Here is a 15,556-nt window from a genome sequence, read left to right as displayed (position 1 = left end):
ACTATTTTATTTGGCTGAAGAGAACCATACTTTCCTCATGCTCCTATAATTTGGAAATGTATGCAGGCCGGCTCTTTCCTTAGTTGTATTACTACAACCTGCAACAATGCATCTGGTAGACATATTTGTAATTTCTTCAAATTCTGTGTTTGAATAATTCGGGATGAAGCTGCTACCACAACACATACTATGCAAGTCTAAAATTGCTATTGTGTCTATTTTCAGGGGGAATTTTACCTGAAGACATAATTTTAGGTCCACAACTATGAAATAAGTCCCAATGTTGTCAGCATTTGAGGGGCCCTTTAATCATGTTCACAAAACCCAAACATTTATCCACGTTTTTTGTTATGTGATATTTTAAGCTGGAAATAAGGACGAAAACGTTTTCCTGCAGAGTGTGTATAATATTTGGTTCGGCATGTTTCTTTTGTGCTCAAATTTCCCACGGAGAAGGCCAACATGCTGTTTAATGTCTTTCATATTGACTTGTTTGCTCCTACAGTCTGTGACACTAATTAGACTAACTGTCCAAAATTTATTACCAGCAACATTACAGGGACTTTGGAGGAGGCACTCTGTGCCGCAGATGGGTTAATTGCATTACATTTTTTAATCTGAATAATAATTACGCGTTCATTTTGACAACCCTACTTTTCATTAAATTGTGTTTTCTGTTTGTCTTACAAGACATTTTGCCTCTCATCCAAAGAGGCTTCATCAGTTCATGCTCACAGACTGAGCGCTTGGTACCAGCTGTTATCTACCTGCTGCATCGTGCTCTCTCTCACCTGGATGGTGGGAGGGGCACTATGAGTATCATGTTCTATGATTTCTCCAGAGTCTATTTACACCATTCAGCCAATTCTGATGAGTGACAAGTTGCTCAGGATGGGTGTCAGTTCATCCATTGTCTCCTGGATCACTGATTACTTGTCTGACAGGCCCCAGTTTGTGCGACTGGGGAGCTCCCTGTCGGATACTGTGGTTAGTGGTGTAGGTGCTCCACAGGGGACTGTCCTGTCTCCTTTCATGTTCACCCTGTACACCTCAGACTTCCAGTACAGTTCCAGGTCCTGCCACCTACAGAAATACTCTGATGACTCTGGTGTGGTCGGGTGTATCGGAGAGGGGCAGGAATTGGAGTACCGGACACTGATCCCTGACTTTGTGGAGTGGTCTCAGGCAAACTATCTGCTCCTTAATGTGGACAAGACTAATGAGCTGGTCATCGACTTCAAGAAGAGAATGACCCCTGTGGAGCCCATCAAAATCCAGGGCCGGGAGGTGGCAGCAGTGGGGCAGTACAAGTACCTGGGAGTCCACTTGAACAGCAGACTGGACTGGAAGGACAACAGCAAAACTGTATACAAGAAGGGCGTGAGCCTTCCTGAGGAAGCTTAGGTCCTTTAATGTGTGCAGCAAGCTGTTGGAGATCTTTTATCAGTCTGTTGTGGCCAGTGCCCTGTACTTTGCAGTGGTTTGTTGGGGGAGCAGCACCAGCAAAAGGGAATTAAACCAGATTGACAAACTGATTACAACTATTGGCACGCAGTTGGAGGCGTTTGTGTCAGTGAGGGACAGGAGGACACTGGACAAACTGCTGGCCGTCATGGACAATCCTGCCCACCCACTCTACCAGACAATTGAGGGACAGCGGAGCTCATAATCCAATTCAATTCAATTCAATTTCCTTCATATAATCAGGTAAAGACTCATTGAGATTAAAATCTCTTTTTCAAGAGCGACCTGACAAAGAGGGCGGCACAAACAAAGTTACAATAATAATAATTACAACAAGACAATACAACAGCAGTCATAACACAACAGGTCAAAAATAATTTTAAACGATTAAGTAATAATTCAATTTAAAAGCAAGTACATTTCCCAAGAGAACTGGTTTCTCGATCTTTTAAAATGGACTTAAACTCTCCCGAAGTGATACATTCTGGTAGCCTCAGATCTTTATGGATGTCATTCCATGACCAGGGAGCAGCATAACTGAATGTTTTTTTTCCAAGTTCTGTGTTGGCTCTAGGAACCAACATGTGGAAGTTATCCTGTGAGCATAGGTTGTAATGACTGGAGTCTCTACACACAAAAGGAACACAGATAGATGGACATTTATATTATATATAATCTTAAAACTGCTCAAATTATGTTTAGGGCATCCCAAAACTCTCTACCATCCAATATACAGAACCTATTCCAGGATAGAGATGCTCACCATAGTTACAGTCTAAGAGGAAACAACAAACTATATTTGCCTAAATTTAGAAAAACTTTAAAATCAATGTGCATTTCAGTGCGTGGAGTCAGTCTGTGGAAAAACTTAGGGGACGAGTTAAAAACGTGTTCTAACATGATTCAATTTAAAAGACTGTTTAAAAAAGAAGTACTGAAGAAGTACGAGGAGGCAAGAGATTGATGCCCTCAGCACAGAGCGATGGGAGAGAGGTGTATGGTCAGGGAGTGTTTGGGCCTGTGTGTGTGTGTGTGTGTGTGTGTGTGTGTGTGTGTGTGTGTGTGTGTGTGTGTGTGTGTGTGTGTGTGTGTGTGTGTGTGTGTTTTGTCCCATCTTGTCTTGTCTCAGTAACATTGGTACTATTGTATTGTTAGTGTAAAGGAGCTTTTCTTGTTTTTGTTTGTATAGTATTGTTCTTGTATTATATTGTCTATGTTAAATGTGGAATGAGTGAGAGGGGTTGGGATATTATAAGCATCTGCTTCATCCAACCCCTTTTCAAGCCTTGCATAAATGTCTCTGCCAAAATGTAAAAAAAAAAAAAAAAAAATGTGTGTTGTACTGTGCAGGTTTGAAATAAATACTTCAATTCAATTCATATATAAAAACTATCCATCGAGAAAGTCTTCGGGCAGTTAAAGATGGACAGTTTGCCTTTCCATACGGAGTACAGTGGTGGACAAGATTTCCACAGCCAGTAATAAAACGTAAGGCACAGTGATATACAGTGTGTAGTTTCAACGGGCTCCTTCAGCTTCGTTCCTAGTGTTCGATTCAAGAACTAGTTCATTCCGCACTCCATCCAGCTGTATAATCACTCGCCATACAGCAATAGATGATATCTGTCTATTACCTGACCGCTTCTATGTTAGCTACCTCTCTTTGTTTATAATGTATATTTTATGCTGGATCTACTCTTTATTTTATACTTCCTTTTTTTTTGCTGCAGCTGTTACATATACTGTAATATTGTACATGGTAATTGGGATTTGTTATATATTGTATATATTATATAAAAATATAATATAATATAATATAATATATCAGTATATATTATATACTGTATATGTAATATACAGTATAATAAGTGTGTGAGTGCTCGCGCACAGGGTGCGTGTGATGCGTCAGTGCGTTAGATTTGTGGCAGAAGTGCTTGTAGTTAGCGCATGCTGCATGCTGCCCCTGCTTGCTACTCTCTGCTTACAGCTATCGCCGCCAGCTAGCCCCTGGGTGGGTGAAAAGAGGAGCCGAGTGCGTAAGCCTCCTCCTGCTGGTACAAAGCCTCTCCACCACCAAGACCCCTGTGGTGCCTCCTCGTGGCCACGCACGGCAACTGCGTCTTTGCGGACGCAGGCTAAACTGTAGGGGATCTCGGAGCAGCAGTGGGCCCCAGAGGCGAGGCGTGCCGGCCCACCGGTGTGTGGACACGCCCTGGCGTCCGCAAACCACTGCCCCATCTATGGGTTAAATAGCTACCGCCCGCCTCAAGCTGGGCAGCCCCCAGCCAATTAGGTGCTGTTCCGCAACAGCCTGCCTGCTTCATTGGATGCATGAAGCTAAGGGACTCTTCCTGACAAGTGGGCTGTAAACCTTGCACCAAGCAAAACAAATAAAACAAAGACTCCAGCACTACGTCTGGGATGCTGGAACGTCAGAACTATGACCCCCGGACTAACTGACAACCTGCTCGATATAAGCGACGCCCGCAAGACTGCAGTCATTAACAACGAACTCCTGAAGCGACGAATAGACATCTGTACCCTTCAGGAAACCTGACTCCTCTCATCAGGCTCACTGAGAGAAAGAGAATACACCTTCTTCTGGCAGGGGAAGCCTCCGGGTGAAACCAGAGAATACGGAGTTGGCTTTGCAGTCAAGAACACTCTACTAGGAGCAATAGTACTACCTACAGGTGGATCAGAGAGAATTTTAACCCTCTGCCTTAACACCACCATGGGACCTGTCCACCTGGTGAGTGTGTATGCACAAACACTTAGCTCCTCCCACGAAATAAAGGACAAATTCTATGATGAGTTTGAGGCGACTGTGAGAAACATCCCCAAACAAGATCAGCTCTACTTGCTTGGTGACTTTAACGCAAGAGTTGGCTCAGATCATAACTCCTGGCCATCTTGCTTGGGTTACCATGGCATTGGTAGAATGAACGAGAATGGGCAGCGTCTCCTTGAGTTCTGCACATTTCACAATCTCTGCATCACTAACTCATACTTTCAGTCCAAACCCCGCCACAAAGTCTCCTGGAGACACCCAAGATCTAGCCACTGGCACCAGTTGGACCTGATCATAACACGGCGCTCTGAACTCAGAAGTGTCCTCCAAACCCGTACCTTTCACAGTGCAGACTGTGACACCGATCATTCCCTCGTCTGCTGTAAAGTCAAACTGCAGACAAAAATTATCTACAGAGCCAAACCTAAAGGACCCCCCCCATCAAAAAGGCGCTTGGACCATTACACCACACAACTGCTCCGCTGAAATCGGCACTGGGAGAAATCCTCACTGACCGCTCTAAACAACTCGACCGCTGGGTAGAACACTACTCCAAACTCTACGCCAGCGACAACACTGTCTCCGATGCAGCCCTCTGCCATGTTGAGTATCAACCTGTAATGGAAGAACTGGACATGGAACCAACAACTGAGGAGCTAAGCAAAGCGATTGACAGCCTAGCATGCGGTAAATCACCTGGCAGTGACGGAATCGCAGCTGAAATCCTCAAGTGTGGAAAGCCTGCTCTCCTCGACCAACTTCACAAGCTCCTCTGTCTGTGCTGGAGTGAAGGTGCTGTCCCACAGGACATGAGGGATGCTACCATCATAACCCTGTACAAGAATAAGGGAGACAGGAGTGATTGTAACAACTACCGTGGTATCTCTCTACTCAGCACTACCGGCAAACTCTTTGCCAGGGTTGCACTGAATAGACTCCAGGTTCTCGCTGAGAAAATTTACCCAGAATCTCAGGCAGGGTTCAGAGCTGGTAGGTCTACTACTGACATGATTTTCTCTCTGAGACAGCTGCAGGAGAAGTGTAGAGAGCAGAGAAAACCACTCTACATGGCATTTATTGACCTTACGAAAGCTTTCGACCTTGTGAGCAGGAGTGGCCTCTTTCAGCTGGTTGAACGAATAGGCTGTCCCCCCAAACTCCTTTGCATCCTCCAGTCCTTCCACACCGACATGCATGGCACCATCCAGTTCGATGGGTCCACATCAGACCCCTTCAAAATCTGCTGTGGTGTCAAGCAGGGATGCGTGCTGGTGCCCACCTTATTTGGGATCTTCTTTTCCCTCCTCCTGCGCCAAGCATTTGGTACAGCAACTGAAGGAGTCTACCTTCACACAAGGACAGACGGTAAACTATTCAACCTTGCCCGTCTGAAAGCCAAAACAAAGGTCAGGCCACTCGTCATCCGGGACATGCTGTTTGCTGACGACGCAGCAGTGGTAGCACACTCCCAGGAGCACCTGCAAACCCTAATGGACCAGTTCACCAAAGCCTGTCAGGACTTCAGCCTGACCATCAGTCTGAGCAAAACCAAGACGATGGGACAGGGAACTGAACCACCCCCCTCTATCACCATCAACAACTACACCCTGGAAGTCGTAAACACCTTCACCTACCTCGGTTCCACCATCACCGACAACCTGTCACTCGATGCCGAACTCAGTGGCCGCATCGGAAAAGCTGCCTCAACTTTTGGGAAGCTTACAGCGAGAGTATGGGAAAACAGCAAGCTCACTATCCGCACTAAGGTGCAGGTGTACAGAGCCTGTGTCACCAGCACTCTACTGTACGGCAGTGAAACCTGGACCCTATACTCCCACCAAGAGCGGCGGCTAAATATCTTTCATCTTCGCTGCCTTAGGCGTCTACTGGGCATCACCTGGAGGGACAGGATCACAAATCAATCAGTCCTGGTAAGAGCACAGCTTCCCAGCATGTGCTCCCTACTGAGGCAGCGACGTCTCCGCTGGCTGGGCCATGTCCGGCGGATGGACGATGGGCGAATCCCAAAGGACATCCTTTATGCTGAACTCACAACTGGCAAGAGGCAGATTGGCCGTCCCCAGCTGCGTTACAAGGACGTCTGCAAACAAGACCTCAAGTCTTTTGACATCAGCCCCAACAGCTGGGAAGATGCAGCCCAGGACCGCCTTCAGTGGCAGCAGGCACTCCGCAGCGGACTGCTCAAGTCAGAAACCACCCTGGCCCAACACCATGAGGCAAAGAGGAAAAAGAGAAAGAAACCGGGCTCTGCGACACCGACAACATCTATGGGACCGGTCTGGATATGTGACATCTGTGGCCGGGAATGTCTCTCACGAATTGGCCTACACAGCCACAGGAGACGCTGCGACAAGACCTGACTCCGAGGCACAGGAAATCAATGGTCTTCCGAGACTGCGATGCCGATGATGATGATGATGATATGTAATATGTTAATATTACATATATGTTATATTTTATATTGCTATTATGATACATTTTTAGTCTACTTAATACCTGCATTATCATTTCCACCCTTACCCTTTCCATCCTTTGAAACTGAGCTACTGTGTGGAACAATTTCACTTGTCGATCAATAAAGTTTGTCTAAAAAACTATAATTCCTCTAGAAGAGGGGCCCATGCCCAGACAAGAATGGTTTTGCTCTATTGTGGTGCAAAACAGCTGTTAAGGTAAAAAGAGGCAACACCCCTGTCAGCACAACAACCATTGTTAGGAAGGAATCGCCCTATTGCGGGGGTGCCCAAAGTGGGGCCAGTGGGTCAAATGCAACCAATTTTTCGGGCCTATTTTGGCTCCCAGGCCCCACTTTGGGCACCCTCGCATTAGGGGGATTCCTTCCTGGTGACTATTGTGCTGACAGAGGTGTCGCTCCTTTCATAAATGTAATACATTTTGATACTAACCTCTTTCAAACTCACACAATCACTGATGTCATGTCGACAAGGCTATCGAGTTGCCGTTTATTTATAATATCTGCACTATTTACCTCATTATTTACATTTAGACTATTTGTGTATCGTGCTTAAAACTGAAAACGTTTGGGCACCCCTGTCCCAATGACTGTTATTGTGCTAGTCTCTATTCTGTGCATCTTAACAATGGTTGTTTTGCCACACAATACTGCATTCGTTCCATTCTAACGATTGCTGTTGTGTTGGCAGATGTGTCACTCCTTAAATCTTAACAGCAGTTTTGCACCACAGTAGTGCGAAACCATTCTTGTCTGGGCATGCGCCCATGTTTATAGTTAGGGTTCAGGCTAGATTTGACAGATATAAATCAATAAAGCCAGCTCGGATGAGAGGTAAAACGTCTTATAAGACAAACTGAACAGTCTAGTTACTCCTCCTTTGTTGTTTGGTAACTTGTCCAACAGTTAACACTTTTTCTTTTAGGGCAGGTTATGGATGCATCTTCGATGTATGTATGTATGTATGTATGTATGTATGTGTGTGTGTGTGTGTGTGTGTGTGTGTGTGTGTGTGTGTGTGTGTGTGTGTGTGTGTGTGTGTGTGTGTGTGTGTGTGTGACAGGAAAAAAAGCTCTGACTTGCTGAGGGAGACATTGTTGGTATGCCTTCATAAAGCATTACACCACAAATATAAGGAGGTGTGTCTTTTTAAGACGATTTGGAAGGAAAAAAAATAAGTCTTATAATCACTGGACATGAACATACAATCATTTGAACTCAATTCCCAGATATGGAAAATTTAGAGTATCTAATGCAAAATTATCAAAGCATCCACTTACTTTAAATGCGGGGTCGTCTTCGATGCGGGTCAATACGGTATACTGTATTACATTTTATAAAAGACTACTCTACCTAGTCTTTTTGACCTGAAGCCTGGCTAGAGGCGCCAGCGTACGCTACGCATGATATTCTGTGATTGGTCGGCTTGTTTACGTCCTTTCCCGTAAGTGTACAACTCGTTCAGCCAACCAACCAATACGTACACCTTCTCCTCTCATTGGTTTAAACATTTGTTATAAAGGATGAATGCTTGGTTAATTCCAGCACTAAATTCCACATCCTGCTTAGCTTTTATTGTCATTGTTTGCTTGCGATGAAGGAAGCCAACAAGCTAAATGGTCGACGAGAGTTACGGTGACTCCGTAAAACACAGCCATTGTCACGTCACACGCTAAACCCTCACGGCAAGCTATTAAAGGATCGAAAGGGAGTTGAAAGGCATACCTGTCCACATTTGCATTTGAAAATAATGAACATCCATCATCCATTTTCTACTGCTCGTCCCTCACAGGGTGGCAGGTGGACTAGTCACCACCTAACCACAGGACATTTAACAGAAAATAAGGGATATCCCTTCACCATAGTCTTTGCAGATTGATGTGGCTCAGCCGCAGCAACAAGGATCTTTGTTTGTTTGTTTACATCATTCAATCAATTATTCAATCAACGTTTATTTATATAGCCCTTAATCACAAATGTCAGATCCCACATCAGAGCAAGAAAAAACTCAACCCAATGGGCACAATGAGAAACGTTGGAGGGGACCGCAGATGTGGTCCCCCCCCCCCCCCTCCGGGCGACCAGTGCAATGGACGGACGGACCAGGGGCCAAATCCGGCGAAAAATTACACTTGGGAGAAATTTTTGAGGCAAATTGGAACACTGTAAAGAAAATGGAAGGTCCTTGCATTGACATTTTAACTTTGCCAGCGAACAGAACACCGGAGTCCAAACTTGTGATTTAGATACCTGAGGCTTTCCTCAAGGCACCCTTTTAAGTCCTCTCCTTTTTGGCATTTTTTTTTGGTAATGTGATTTACTGACTAAAGTGTTGCTGTAGCATACTTCAATAGTCATTTGTTCAACATATTTAGTTATACTATTGGTGTTCCTCAAGGTTCCTTTTTAGGCCCTCTATTTATGGCCAGTGAGTTTAGTTAAAAAAAACTATTTTTGCAGAAGATCCTTGAAAACAGCAGAGTGCTCCCGTAACTCTGACAATGTATATAGACCAAAATCAAATGTCCACTCTAGAGTACGCTGGTTCTCTGGAATACACAAAATAAGACTACCGGTAATAGTGACGGGAGAAGGCACGCCCCGCAGCCCTTAGCTTTCTCGAAAGGTGGCCCCCAAAACATTTAAGTTAAATATCCCTGGTTTACAAGAACCAACAAAACTTGACAGCATGGCAATGGGAAAGAATAGCAAAATACTGTAGTTTCCAGGGGATAAAGCGAAGGTTGACCAGTTTGGTCGTAGGGGACGGCAAAGTGACAAGGCAGAAGCATGAATTAGACTTTTTGGGCCACCGTAGTTCCTCCATGTCTTATACAGTGTAGAAATCAGTTGAAACAAGTCCCCCTGCCAATGTAAGACGCTGCACCATGTTCTATTGTGGTAACCTGAATACATTCAGTACATCACATTCTGTATGTAGTTTGTACAACACTTGGTGTAAAACATTGGTGACAAAAATGCGACCCGGGGGCCATTTGCAGCCCGTAGCTATTTTTTAACGGCCCGTGGCACAATTTTTAGCATTGTAATATAAGCATGCTACCGTTTTTGCAAATTTTGCAGATATACACATCAGCGTGAATTATTTTGTTACTTGACGAATGAGACATGTTGGCATGCTGTCTTTGTTTTTGTAGCAATTTTTTTTTTTTTTTTTTTTTTTTAGGTACACACCCCAGTCATATTTTGTTACTTGATGCATGCTAACGTTAGCATGCTAGCATTTTAAACCATTTTTTTAGGGGTACACCTCTCAGAGTAATGTATTTTGGTACTTGACGCATGTTACTTACCGTATTTTTCGGATTATAAATCACAGTTTTTTCCATAGTTTGGCCGGGGGTGCGACTTATACTCAGGAGCGACTTATGTGTGAAATTATTAACACATTACCGTAAAATATAAAATAATATTATTTATCTAATTCACGGAAGAGCCGAAGCAAAATGTCAGCAATCGTCACACACACGTCAACCAATAAGAATTCGGCGGGGGAGGGTCATGGCAGAAGTGCATTGTGGGTCATGGGATGCTAACTGCTATATGCTACTGCTGTAGCTATTAAAATGGATCATTTCTACATTGGCGGTAACTTATAAAAACTGAACAAAAATGGCACCGAAAAGGAAATCATATACTGCAGATTACAAGCTGGACGTAGTGAAATATGCAGAAGAAAACGGCGATCGAGCAGCAGAAAGAAAGGACGCTAGCGGTGCATACCAGGAGCGACAACGAGGAAGAAGATTTAATCGGATTTAGCGATCAGGAGTGACAGATTGTTTGGTAAACATATAGCATGTTCTTTATGTTATAGTTATTTGAATGACTCTTACCATAATATGTTATGTTAATATACCAGGCACGTTCTCAGTTGGTTATTTATGCATCATATAACGTACACTTATTCAGCCTGTTGTTCACTATTCTTTATTTATTTTAAATTGCCTTTCAAATGTCTATTCTTGGTGTTGGATTTTATCAAATAAATTTCCCCCAAAAATGCGACTTATACTCGAGTGCAACGTATACCTGTATATGTTTTTTTCCTTCTTTATTATGCATTTTTGGCCGGTGCGACGTATACTCCGGAGCGACTTACAATCTGAAAAATACGGTAACTACTGTATTTACCAGGCTAACTTTTTTAGCTAATTTAACAGGTATACAACCTAGAGTCATATTTGTTTTTAAGCTAACTGTTAGCATGTTAGCATAATACTATTAGCATGCTAGCTTTTTTAGTTTATTGTGCTCATGTTTTGTTACCTTACCCTATCTGGCCAGCGTGCCAACTGTTAGCATTTCAGTTCAGTTTTGGCTAGGGATGTCCGATAATGGCTTTTTGCCGATATCCGATATTCCGATATTGTCCAACTCTTTAATTACCGATACCAACCGATACCGATATCAACCGATACTGATGTATACAGTCGTGGAATTAACACATTATTATGCCTAATTTGGACAACCAGGTATGGTGAAGATAAGGTCCTTTTTTTAAAAATTAATAAAATAAAATAAGATAAATAAATTAAAAACATTTTCTTGAATAAAACAGAAAGTAAAACAATATAAAAACAGTTACATAGAAACTAGTAATTAATGAAAATGAGTAAAATTAACTGTTAAAGGTTAGTACTATTAGTGGACCAGCAGCACGCACAATCATGTGTGCTTACGGACTGTATCCCTTGCAGACTGTATTGATATATAATGTAGTAACCTGAATATTAATAACAGAAAGAAACAACCCTTTTGTGTGAATGAGTGTGAATGGGCGAAGGAGGTTTTTTGGGTTGGTGCACTAATTGTAAGTGTATCTTGTGTTTTTTATGTTGACATAATAAAAAAAACAAAAAAACAAAAAAAAACGATACCGATAATAAAAAAAACGATACCGATAATTTCCGATATTACATTTTAAAGCATCTCTAATTTTGGCTCTTCAGCATTTACACAAAGTTTCGAGCAAAATTGCATTTTCTAGTTCTTTGAAAAAAATCTCTATAGTGTACTAGGTTTTGAAGGTGAAAACTAAAAAAAAAACTGTCCCCTGCATCCTTTGAATTGTCAGTTTGTGGCCCTCAGTGGAAACAGTTAGGGCACCCCTGGCCTAAAGTATTTTTGATAGTACACCTATCAAATAATGAATCAATCACGGTTAAGAACTAATACACCTTCTGATTACGAATGCTTCATTTTAGCAATAATTTTTGGACACTTCTATGAAGGGATCTTTGTGTGGACCTTTGAAGGAATGTACATTTCTCTTCCATTAAGACTGGATTAAGGTCCAAAAGGTCATGTTTGGATTAATTTGGTGTGGCAGAACCCCATTAAACACCCACAGACACATACACTTTGAATGTCTCCTAACTAAATGTTCACATCCTGTTAGCGTACTGGTAAGGTGATCCAGTGCTTGTGACTCTCACATACTCCCAGCAAGTAAGTGAAAGAACGTCTGGAACATCATGAGCTACAAAGTACATCATGGAGGCAGCACATTTTCTTGAGAACTCTTTGTCATTTCCAGCTTCTAGAGTGAGTGACAAAGCTGATTAGCATGTCGCAGCATTGTCAGCATCTGATGAGCGCTACCTTCTGACCCAGTAATAAATCATGTCGAGTGTGAGTCAGTCATTCTTTCAGCAGACAGGTGACTCATGTTCCACGGAGAGCGGGTTTCAGTCACATACAAAAGTGTGATTCAGCACATTTAGACTGATTACACCAGAACATAGTCGATGTTTGCATCTACCTGACACCTACTTCCTGCTTTATCTCATCTGTGATGTGTTATCTTTACAAACCATATGTGTAATCTTTGATGACATAATTCATATTTTTTGTGCCAAGAGTGCATGTATGCATTTTGTTCCTCCTGGTGTACCCCATGAAGAGGCAGCATGTTCCATTCAACACTACTAAGGTGAAGACATCACTGCTGCCCTCTGCTGGTTGTATTGTGCACAATGGAGGCACATGACATCATTATGCATGTTTAACAGTATTACAGTAATAGTAGTCAGTCACCAGTTAGAAAGAGCGGAAATATCCCGAAAATACTAATACTAAATACATTGTTAAAGTACTGTAAGTACAAGGGAAAAAATCATGGATTTTACCCTGCACCTGCACAAAAGACGAAAAGTAAGGTAAGAAAAAAAAAGTAAAAATAAGTATGATAAAAAAATCATGGATTTTCACCTGCATATTAATATTGAGTTTGATTTTTTTTTTTTTTAAATATAAGGGGGGAAAAAGTACTTTTGCCTAATGAAGAGTGATTATTGCATTAGAATAAAAAAGTTACTGTTTCTAATATTAAAAACATATGTACCACTAGGGTTAGAGCTAATTTATGTATTTACATTTGTATTTATATTTTGAATATAATGTAATTATGAATTAATTAATAATTGTATGTACAATTGTACACATGATCATATATTCATTATTTTTGATTAAATATCGATGAGGTGGGGACTTGTCCAGGGTGTACCCCGCCTACCGCCCGAATGCAGTTGAGATAGGCTCCAGCACCCATCGAGCCCCCGAAATGGACAAGCGGTAGAAAATGGATGGATGGATATTGATTAAATATGTCATTGAATGTATCATTTTATCAACCTTTTACTTATAAACTGTTTTGATGTAAAATTGTGAGAATGACCTGGTTCTTTCTAGTTATACCAAAAGGACAAAGCAATATAGGAGTATATCACTATTCCCTTTTAAATTAATTATTAATATTTAGTGACAAAAATGTATACTTTTTTACTGTACTATTAATTCTTATTCTTATTGTAAAATGTTAAAAACACACAGATTCACACATCAACACATTCAGATCAAAGTCTTAGATTCCTTGATGTCTTGAAACATAAACCAAAATTAAGGTCAACCTCTTTTCCCTCTTTTACTATATAAAAAAATAATTACAGTAATTCTGTTATTTTATTTTCATGAGTTGGTTTTCTGCAACTTTTATAGGGCATTGGGTTCTTTTAAGTAGGCCAGCATCCATTGTGGTCCTTCGTGGCAATGAGGTGGATTTATAAACTCAATGCCATCATATCCTCTTTAAACTAATGCATGCAGAATAAATACAGAAATAAACGATGTTTCTGTTCCAAGTATGCTGCTGTGCATGAAAAGAATGAACTTTCGTCACTGGAGGGATGCTGAGGGCTTATGTAAATGTGTCAGCCTGTTGCATGACGTGTGTACATGTGTGATGATTTAATCACCATACATACTGTACATCTTTTATAGGAAAAACAAGGCACAGCCTTGTTCTCATTAAGACCACGAGAGGTCCTGGCTGTAAAGAGCACCTGAAGGCTCAGTGCTAATGAAGTGGAAATTGAAATGATGAACATGATGACTTTGCGGCGCTAACAAATCTGCTTCTCCAAAGTTAACATGTTTGCTTTACCTTTCCTTTCAGGCGGGTTAAGTGGCCCACTCGTCATGACGCGCTTTTTCATTTCACCTGCTGAGGTATTCAGGTAACCACGGCAACCAGGACACGGAGGCTGAGGAGGGCAAAGAGGTATCAATCAGGGCTGTCAACATGCAAACAATCAAACGTCCTCTGCAGGGTCAGACGGAGCTCATTCCCCCGTACGAGCAACGTCACACAAAGGCGGACGGACATTCCTTCTTGATGAGTGGTCAACTAGATATTAAACTCACTGCTAAGGGATGCTGTTGCTAGGCAAGCATGAACAAAACAATAAACTGAAGACCAGACCGGCAGTCCATGAATCACAGCAATTTTTTTTTTCTTCCTCCATTTCATTATTTCGTGGTAGAATTCAATTATTAACTCAACTTTTGAAATTACCAAGCTTTTATTATTTTTTATTTATTTAATTTATGACTAGTCGAAGTCTTTAATCGTAAATCACAATTGCAATAAAAATACAGGGGGTTCTTCACCTTTTGATCTCGAGGCCCAACTTTTCCACTACATAGGAATACTCTACCACTGAATCAATAAATCGTACTCTTGATTTTAATCGTATTCAGTAAATATATTTAACCTACTTACAGTTTAACAGGTAACAACCTTGTCAAAAAATGTGAAACCCTATGTTAATCGCAAAGATTATTACTATTTCACACATAAAGCTTAGCCTTAGGTCAGGCTAATTAGAATGTACTAACCAAATATACTGCATAAAAAAGGGACTCAAACAACCGACAAAATGTATTCGCATACAATTATGTAGTGATAAAATAAGTAAACAAGAATAATAATTGATAACATGTTTTTAAATAAACTGTCAATGCATTTGAAGTGCAAATAAAAACACAGCGTCAACACTTTAGTCATACTTTTTGTGCTTCTAAACCTTTTCTATGACTTTAGCTCCAGACTTCTGTTTGAGGTTGTCATTACTGCCAGTGAAGCCGCTTGTGGTAGAAAAGTGTATTACAACGGAGTATCGCAGCAGCACCATATTGACTACAGCTGAGAAACATTTTTTGGCGGCCCAACAATATTTTTTTTTGTTTGCTTTAAAAAAAATTGTTTTCATTTATATGTTTTGTCTGACAGTTCGCTAGAGTTGTGAGTGTCCATCATGTAGGAACAAATATACTCAAAGCTTTTTGTCCATATCATATACTGATGAGTTTATTTAGTTTTTCATGTCAGTGTTAAAATGCTGGCTCAGGTGTCCTGATACAATTTTTTCCACTTCCGATACAATACAGATATTGGAGCCTTGAGTGCTGCCGACACCGATATTATCCGATAGCAGAACGAATCA

This window comes from Entelurus aequoreus, linkage group LG05 (genome assembly GCF_033978785.1).
Source record: "Entelurus aequoreus isolate RoL-2023_Sb linkage group LG05, RoL_Eaeq_v1.1, whole genome shotgun sequence".
NCBI lineage: Eukaryota > Metazoa > Chordata > Actinopteri > Syngnathiformes > Syngnathidae > Entelurus > Entelurus aequoreus.
This window is presented reverse-complemented; position numbering follows the sequence as displayed.